This window comes from Phoca vitulina, unplaced genomic scaffold (genome assembly GCF_004348235.1).
Source record: "Phoca vitulina isolate PV1807 unplaced genomic scaffold, GSC_HSeal_1.0 scaffold70, whole genome shotgun sequence".
NCBI classification, from domain to species: domain Eukaryota; kingdom Metazoa; phylum Chordata; class Mammalia; order Carnivora; family Phocidae; genus Phoca; species Phoca vitulina.
The window spans coordinates 3,930,522-3,940,661 of NW_022589773.1; positions in this window are offsets into that span (position 1 = coordinate 3,930,522).

Consider the following 10,140-nt stretch of genomic DNA (forward strand, 5'->3'; position numbering starts at 1 on the left):
TCTGATCATTTGACTCTTCTAATTAGTTTCTTGTTTCACAAAATTTGCTTATAAAATTACTTATGGCTACAGTCTATGTTCCACTGACATTGTAAAATTGTTTAGACAGTGGTCATATCCAACTTATTTCATTCTTTTGTCCAGTGAACCCTTATTAACATACGAGTCAGTATATTGAAAATGTGTTTGCGTGAAGTTGACAACTCTAAGAATTGCTTTCAGATTTAATTCGCTGAAGCACATAATACCATTTTTCGTAGCGTACTTTGTTTATCCACTCTTAAGGATTACATTTGCAACTCTCGATTAGCAACTTTTCAAAATGTCCACTGACAGAAAAGGGTGGGAGGTCGTCAACTTTTAATCCCTTCTTCAACACCGCACTGGATGGTTCCACTTGCTCTCATGCTGGAAGGGTATTCAGTAATACCCATGCCAAAGAATTGAATTCTTAAGGGATGAAATCCATTTCAAAAGCCATTCATGAAAAGAGGTGCAATAACCATCCACTTCAAGCCAGAATTTCTTTTCCTGTTCATACGTTCTCCCTTTTAAGAACAGTCTCGATACCTGAAGGGGTGTTCTCCATAGATTCTTTTTTAACGCCTTCAACGAGTTTCTTTCAACAGTGGAATTACTTCAATAAAATGGTTTCTTTTTCTTGCAATTTGCATATTATTGTTGTTAAAGAGACAAAAAGTACAAACAAGAAATAAGTAGGCTTTTACTCACTGGATTATTTAATAAGTCAACCGGAATTTTGGAGCCCTTTCTTTCAGAATTTAAATATGATTTCAGTGCTTCAAATGGGAAACATGGTAGATTTTTAGGGAGATAAATGACTTTCTTCTAATTTATAGAGTAAAAAGATTACTGTGGTTGTTAAAATACTATCTATCATTTATAGAGTTTCTATTACATGCCAGACACTGTTCTACGTTCTTACAGCTGTTGTCTCACTTCATTATCACAAACAAGTGTATTTTTTTCTTCATTTTAAAGAAGAGGGAACTGAGGTTTATGAGAAGTATTATCTCTAGATAATAAAATCAACCTATTTTATTTTTTTACACGAACCTATTTTAAATGTAACATTTGATGAGTTTTTGACAAATGTATACAGTAAGATAGCTGCCACCACAATCAAGATCTAGAACATTCCTATCACCCCAAGAAGCTCCCTCGTAGTCCTTTGCAGTCAATCCCCCAACTCCAGCCCCAGCCTAGGCAACAATTGGTCTATTGTCTCTCCAGATTAGGGTATTGATCTTATACACACACACACACACACACACACACACACAAAATGTAATATATATAATGTAAGAGTACAATATATACAATATATACTCTTTCTGGAGGGGGAGGGGGTCTGACTTTTTTTCAGTCAAGCATAATTACTTCGAGATTCATCCATGCTCTTACATCGATCTTGTTTGGCTTTGCTGAGTTGTATGCCACTATATGAGTATACACTAACCAATTGATGGATGTTTGGATTGTTTCTAGTTTGGGGCAATTATGAATAAAGCTGCTAGGAACTTTGGTGTACAAGTCTTAGTGTAAAATATATTTACAATTCTCTTGGGTGAAGACCTAGGAGTGGGATGGCCAGGTCATGACCAGAGGGATTTTACCCAAGGAATAAAACTAAGAAGAAATAAAACTAAGAAGCCATTTAGGGGACAGTGTGACAATCCAGAGATTTGAATAGCAGGGGAGGAGGCCACAATTAACCATGGAGCTCTGTGGACAGGAGTTGGCTGCCCACTGCAGAGAAGGTAAGAAAGTGAGACCAGCTATTGTGGATTTGATTCTACCAAGGTGCCTGCCAAGGCACAGACAAGGTGAGGCAAGTGAGTTGCTTGCCTAGGGCACAAAATTTAAAGGTGTGCTCAAAAGCTCAGTAATCAAGAGAAGTAATATTTTAATGCAATATTTTACAAAATCAAAATTAGGGCAAAAGTCCATGATGAACAAAATGCCCACATTTTAGGACAGGATCTGACCCTGCACTTATTTCAGTCACCTCATTCTAATCCTGACTCTGTCCCATCCTATCTTTATTTAAAATGTGACCTTTTGTTCACTATGGATTTTCCATTACTTTTTGAATTTTTAAAACATTGCATCAAAATATTATTTTTTGATGACTGAGCTTCTTGGTGTTCCATAAATTCTGCATCCAAAGCGAGTGCCTCCCCCTCCTCACCCCAGATGTAATCCTGGGGTCAGGACCTGTGCTACAGAGCAGTGGGGGAAGAGTGAGGGTGGGACCTGAGGCCAGCACTTGTGGTGGGCACTCTGGTAGGGAGTGGGGAGCCAGACACTGTGCTCAGAGAGAGTGGCTCTGGACCCTGCATTCTTAGCCAGTTTGGAAACCCAGATCTGGATCAGAGGGTTTAGAATGGAATTGGGGGATGCTTTAGAGGGCATCTCAGTGATTCAGGCCAGAGATAAGTTGGCTTGGGTTTGTTGATGCCCATGGGGTCAAGAGAAGTGGGTGGATTTCAGCAGACCAGTTATTAAAGTATTGAGCAATTTTCATTTCAATAGGTGTGATGGCTAATTTTATGTGTCATGTTGACTGAGTCATGTGGTGCCTAGATATTTGGTCAAACATTATTCCAGGTGTGTCTGTGAGGGTGTTTTTGAATGAGATGAATATTTAAATTGCTAGACTGGGTAAAGCAGATTGCCCACCCTGATGTGGGTGGACCTCATCTAATCAGTTGAAGACCTGAATAGAACAAAAAGTCTGACTCTCCCCTCAGTAAGAATCCTTTCTGCCTGATGGCCTTTGGACTGGGACATTGGCTCAAACTGAAATATCAGCTCTTCTTTCATCTTGAGTCTGCTGGCCTTTGGATTGTGACATTGGCTCAAACTGAAATATCAGCTCTTCTTCCATCTTGAGTCTGCTGGCCTTCAGACTGGAACTCTACCATCAGTTTTTCTGGGTCTTTGGCTTGCTGATTCACCATGCAGATTATGAGACTTGCCAATCTCTGTAACTGTGGGAGCCAATTCCCTGTAATTAATCTCTTTCTATATATACACGCATCCTATTAGTTTTGTTTCTCTGGAGAACCCTGACTAATACAATTGGTAATTAGCTGCTATTCCCAGCTCCTTGAGTGCCCCTACTCCCATCACTCCAGCCTGCCTTGACCTATATTTGACATTCACCCCTCTGCCCATGATCCAGCAACTGAATGATAAAACTGGACCCAGCAGAGGGCCTCCAGGTCCACAGTGAGTGTGCTCTCATCTGTGCTTCCCTTAAGGCCCTGCCAATTGACTCAGTGAGGCCTGGATGGACTCTGATGAGGGCCACTCTAGCATCCACTGGCCACTTCACCAGCTCACTGAGACTGCGATGTGCCACCTGCCACCCTCAGGGAACCGGTGGGAAGACACTACCCAGGGCAGTGCCAGCAGCGAATACTCGTTAGTACCAGTTGTTAAATATTTTGAACATCACACCTGGTATTAAGATATATTTTTGAGGTAAGAGCAACAGGTTATTGCTTGAATGTAGGAAGTGAGTCAAGGGAAGAAATCAACAATGACTTTCAGGTTTGGCTTGAACAACTTGGCAAGTGGTGGTGCCATTTTGTGAGTTGGAGAACCCTGAGGAAGAACGGTTTGGTGGGGAGGGGAAAGAATCAGGAATTATGGAGGGATATGTCATTTTAGATGCCCATGAGATCTCCAAATGGCCTGTGAGAAGCTGCTGGGTCTGAGTCTGGAGGTCAGAGGAGAGTCTTGAGCTGAAGATAAACATGGGGCATTGTCCCCACATAGAAGGTATTTAAAGCCATAGGGATAGAGATGGTCCTTTTGGGAGAGAGTGATGAAGAAGGAGAGGAGTAAGGGACTGAGCAGCCCACAGGAACTCCAGTGTTTACAGACCTGGTCAGGAGGTTGAGCCAGCCAAGGATATGGGGATGGAGCCACCCGTGAGGTAGGATAAAGGCCAGGAAACAAGGATTTCAAGAGCAGGAGTGCTTGTATCGAGTGCTATTGAGAATAAGATTGAAAGATTACAGGCTTAAAAGGCATCAGACTTTATTTTTTTCATAATTTATAAGATTTTGACTATAAACCAACCTCCACACTATTCAATATGGAAAGGAAAATTGGAGTTGTTGGCTGCCAACGTGGCCGAAAGGATAGCCCATTTATTTTACGCCATGGATTGGCCCAAGGCAGTGACTTGGTAAGTTTTTGTGGATGAATGAATGAATGAAATTGGTTTACTGAAAACAAATGATTCTAATACCCCTGAGAAAGCCAAACTGGTCTGACCAGTTTTCCTCTGAGCTCCTGGCTGCCCCACAGAATTTGGGTTTATTAGAGAGCTAAGGTTGACCTGTTGGCCGGATGTGCTGCTTGTGTATAGAGCTCTTTGATCCAGCTCTGCGGCTCTCAACCTCTGCCAAAAATATAAGACCACATATTAAAATGTTTTCAATCCTCAAAAATACGGTTCTGTAAAAAACATTTTAAAGATTATGAGGGTTGTTCCAGGCAGAGCTGAAGCTGGGGCAGCTTCCTTTTCAGACATCCGTGAGTACAAATAAGCCTTCCGGATCTCTGAATTTCACCAAGGTGTCGCTTTCCACTTAAAGTTTTTGCTTCCAGGATAGAAAATGGACTGAGAAAACAGAATTTACTGAGGTTTTTGCATGAAAAGAGTAAGCCAGATATATTTTCTATTTTTTTGTGTCAAGTGCACTAAAATTTTGAACACGTTAATAAGGCAAACTCTTGCTTAACTGACCAATTGTTCCTGCATTTCCCTGTGTGTCTGGTATATGTATGGCCAAGAAAAACTGGACATGTTGGGATAGAGTGGCTCAAGGGTCTCTGTTGGCCATGGGGCCCTGTTGGGCTCTGCCAGACCTCAGACAGGACATGGAGATTAATTTTTTTCCTTCCTTAATTCCAACCCCACATGACCTGTCTGGGATCCTTATGAGCAATCTTCATGTGTCTGTGCTGATGAAGGAGCAATCACAGCTTGAGAAGCATAAGCATAAGTGAATAAGGTTAATTTGGAAATCAAAACAAAATGGTAGCTTGAAGATAAGAGATACCATATGAAGTCAGTCTGATAGTGAAGAATGACCTATGTCACCGGGAATAAAGGTCTTGAGACAGTTTTACGTTTCTGGCTTTTACATCAAACTTCATTCTGAAGTATGTGTGAGTTGCAAACTCTGATTTAGGAGAAAACAATATACTAAAAGAAAATAGAGAATGACCATGATCTTTCCCCTGGAATGTGTTAATTCAGTCTTGCTTCATGGGTAGCAAAAGAGGTGATGGGAGAAATGGTTCATCCAGGCTGAGGAATGAGAGAAAATGGAAATAGGAAAAGGAAGCATGAAGTGAAAGAGAAGAAAACTGGGGCTGGAATGGGAGGTAGTGGGAGGCAGGCAGGGGATGTGATTCTAGATGGTTCTGGAACAAAGGTGCCACAGGATGCTGGATTGAGGTAGAAGAAAGAGAAGGCACTTACGTGGCATCAGCAGGATGGCACAGCCTAGGGCTTGATGCTGTAAAGGAAATGGGTAGGAAGAGATAGATATTAAGTGACAATTATTTTTCAAATGTGTGATAAAAGAGGCACCAGTAATTCAAGGCATAGGTTACCAGCATTGGGTATGTCTTTAAAAAAGTACCTAACTGGCAGTTGAAAATGACATTTATTTTATTTTTTTTTTTAAAAGATTTTATTTTATTTTATTTTTAGAAAGAGAGAGAAAGCACACAGCTCCATGCCCAGCGTGGAGTGCAACATGGGATCGATCTCACAACCCTGAAACCATGACCTGAGCCAAAATCTAGATTGGATATTTAACCGACTGAGCCACCCAAACGCCCTGAAAATGACTATTTATTTAACTTTGCATGCATAAATCTGATTATTGTTGAACGTTTCCTCATGTACTTCCTTAGAATTTATATTTTATGAATTATTTACAATTTTTCTCTGCTTATTTTCAATAGACATATGTCCAGCAGACTGGACATACCTATTTTCAAAATGGAGGTTCCTTTATCATCTTTGCCAATAATAAATGACATAATTAAAAATTATACCTGCTCCTTATAAAAATTCAGACTTTCATCAAAGGATAGAGAAGTGAAAATCACTCATAATTCTACCACTCAGAGAGTAAATATTTTCCTTAATAATAACAATTACATTATTACTGTTTTACATCAATTCTTTTTAACATTTATGAAAATTAGATTTAATCAAGCATGTTGCTTTTCTATTGTGGTAAGATATACATAACATAAAATTTATCACTTTAGCCATTTTGGACTATACAATTCAGGGGCATTACGTACATTCTCATGTAGTGCAAACATGCTGTGTTTACTCTGAATTGTTTGACTTAAACTGATAGCTTCTCAGGTGAAAAATGCAGGCATGATCCTTTAAAGGTTCTGTAGCGTTCCACTGTAGGTCTGGCCTTGATGTCCCCACTGATGAACATTTTGTTGTCTCCAATGATTTTAGCTGTTAAAAACCATATTGCAACATACATTCTTATGTCATTACTTGTACATATTTGCAGACCTACTCACTTTCGGTTGAATCCCCAGAGGGTGAATGGTGGAATGAACATTATTCACATTTATAATGCATTTTATACATATTATCAGACTGTCTTCCAGAAATGTCATACCAATTACACTCCTACCAGCAGTGAATGAGAGAATGTGGGACAATATTTTATTGATACATGTATACTTTTTTGTAGGTGAATTTTTTTATAGAGTAAAAGTTATTAAACCATTATCTTTCCTCTACACTTACTACAAATATACCAGTGATTTGTCTTCTGGCTTTTATGGGTTTCCACTCTGTCAAACCTGCTGATTAAAAACAGTTTTTGTATTGTTTTCTATTGTATTTATTTTTCTATTGTTTTAAAATTATAAAAGTCCTTCTCCCTTCAGACATTTAATCCAATGATTTATTGATTCACTCAGATAATTATTATTCTTTTTTCAGAATTATTTTTTTTAGATTTATTTATTTATTTAAGAGAGAGTGAGAGGGGGGAGAGGCAGAGGGAGAAGGAGAGAGAGAATCTCAAGCAGGCTCTGGGCTGAGTGCGGAGCCTGACGCTGGGCTGATCCTACAACCCTGAGATCATGACCTGAGTCGAAACCAAGAGTCGGGCGCTTAACCGACTGAGCCACCCACATGCCCCTCAGGTAATTATTTATTGGACACCAACATGATGCTAGACACATTGTAGGCACTGTGGACAAACTGTGAACAAAAGTATTCACTGTTCACAAAAAATTCCCCACTTTCAAGAAGCTTGTCTTTTAGTGGAATAACTAGAATATCTACTTTGATAAACCTCAAATCCTTTTTTTTTTTTTTTTTTGTATTTTGTCTAGTTTAAAAAACTTATCTATCTAGAATTTATTTTGGTATATGTTGGGAGAAAACAAGCCAAATTGATTCTCCCCCCCCAAATTGCTAAGTAATTGTTATCAAATTGATTAAATACTCCCTTCATCCCCGATTTGATTTGTGATGCCTACTTCATCATACATTTTATTGAGAAAATGGACCCACTTTCACTTTTAGTATGTAATAACACAAAACAGGGTTACTGTTAAATTGATAAATATTATTGTTTCATCCAAATGCCAGAAGTTTCAAATTATAAAAGTATTTCATATTATCTCCTTTATTTTTTTTTTAAAGATTTTTTTTTTTATTATTTATTTGACAGAGAGGGACACAGCGAGAGAGGGAACACAAGCAGGGGGAGTGGCAGAGGGAGAAGCAGGCTTCCCCCCGGAGCAGGGAGCCAGATGCGGGGCTCGATCCCAGGACCCTGGGACCATGACCTGAGCCGAAGGCAGATGCTTAACGACTGAGCCACCCAGGCGCCCCCATGTTATCTCCTTTTATTTTACTATATTCCAAGGATACTATTCCTCTCAGAGCACGGGCCAATTTTATCGTGGACATTGATAGTAAAATAGGATTTGGTTCAGTTTACTATCTTAGGACAGTTTCTTTGAGTACTTACTATGTAAGGAACAGATGGGAGAGACACCATTACCTTAATGGTGTGGCATACTTGGTAAAAGATTTGGATGGATGCAGTCATAGCTCTTATATATTCAACACTGTTCCTGAATAAACAATTAAATTATTTATATTAATCTGTAGGATTACTAATGAGTAATGATAAAACAGTAGGGTTACCACTAAATCTTATGGTTTGCTTGTGTTGGTTGATATTCATCTATTATCCATCCATCCACCCATCCATCCTCTACTTCTAAAAGTAACTGAAGATGGTTTTGATATATCGTCACAGTTTTTTGAATTGTGGTTTGTACGCATTTACATTAGAGTAACTCCAGGTACTCTTTCAGAAAAATGTAGATTCTTGAGCCCCATCACGAACACACTAACCCTGGAATCTCAAGTGGGTGGCGCCTGGGCACCTGCTTGGTGGCGCCTGGGCACCCCGCCCCACGTGATTCTGATGCATTCTAAAGTTTGTGAACAACTAGAGAATGTGTGGAAATCCGATCCTCCAAGCAAGCTAATTAATCTCTGTATGGAGCGCAGCGGCTGTTCTAACTCTGTGGCTATTTCTTCAACCACTTGCTGTTTTTTATTACTGGGAGTCATGCAAAAAATGTTGCCCACCCTCAAATGTTATTACATAGCTTTGGAAATCCCTTCATCCCAATCCAGTGTTCTTCTCTAAGAAAAGAAACAATGTAGCGAAGAAAAACATCTGAAGAGCAATACACATTTATTTTTCAAGACTCGTTTTGAAGGAAATTGTTGAAGGCAATTTTTTGTATTTGAAGGCAAAGGGTGAGACGGTGGATCTTTTGAGCCACCTACTTCCACTGGAAGGGATCCACACACATGTCACTTTGGGAAGGGGCAGCAACAGTCTTTTCCTAATTCTCACAGAAAGAACCTTCTAGGGGTAACTGCCACAGATACAGAATCCAGGATTCTACCGCAAAGATGTGAAACCAGACTCTCCAGGGGAGTGCACCGAGAATCAGATTTTGAACAAGCCATGGAAGATTCTTACACTCAGGTAGGTTTGCTTTCAGAGCCAGATACACTTGGGTTTAAATCCTTGCTCTCTTAGCTTGGTGATTTTGGGTGAATTCCTTACTTAACTTCTCCAAGCCTCAGTTTCTCCATTTATAAAACTGAGGTGCTTCTTTACTTACGCATCTTATAAAGTGAAATAAACAAATAGTAGACGAAATTGGCAGCACAGTTTCTAACGTGCAGTTAGAGCTTAATAACTGTTACTTCCCATTCTACTCCCTTTAGAATGACTATGTTTGTTCAAATCCTACAGAGTTTTCCAGAGTTGATGATAGTCCCGTATGCAAATAATCCAGACTGGCTTGCTGGCTGGGAAGCATGTGTCAAAACTACTAAGGGAAACATCTCCCTGTAGATCTGAGCTTTGTTTCTCAAATGGTGGTCCATGCTTCTGAGTCACCTAGGGCTTGTTTTTAAAATAATTATATCAATAAACTAGATGATCCAGGCTCTCATTCCATACTCATCAGATCAGAAACTCTAGGAGCAGGATCCACAAACAGCTTTTTAAATAAATACTCTTAGTAATCCTTATATATGGGAAAGTGGGGAGGCAGAGATAAAGGGTTTTTCTCAGAATGACCTCCTCCCAAGGAGACCCCAGACTTGGCATCAGGCATGCGAGCATCTGTGCCAAAGCCCCTCTTATTCCTCAGCATCCTTCCTGGTAGACAGTCTTCTTGGTCACTCTGGCCCCACTGCCCTTTCCTTCACTGTGCCTGACTCCTAGATGTTTAGGGGACACCATCGTTCCGGCTGGAGTGGAAAAGAAATTTGATCTAGCATTTCCTGCTCTGCCTTCCGGGTTCTATCACCTTCTTTCACAGTCCTCCTCCACCCCCTCTCTCCTGGCAGTGAGGGCCGTGACGTGTGCACAACTGTTTGGTGGTATCATCTCAGGCTAACAGTGGTCCTGCTGGGCGTGCTGGCCGAGAAGACCACCTTTGTTGAAAAGCCATCTAAGAAACATGATCCCTAAAACAAAATGCGGAAGTAGAGCA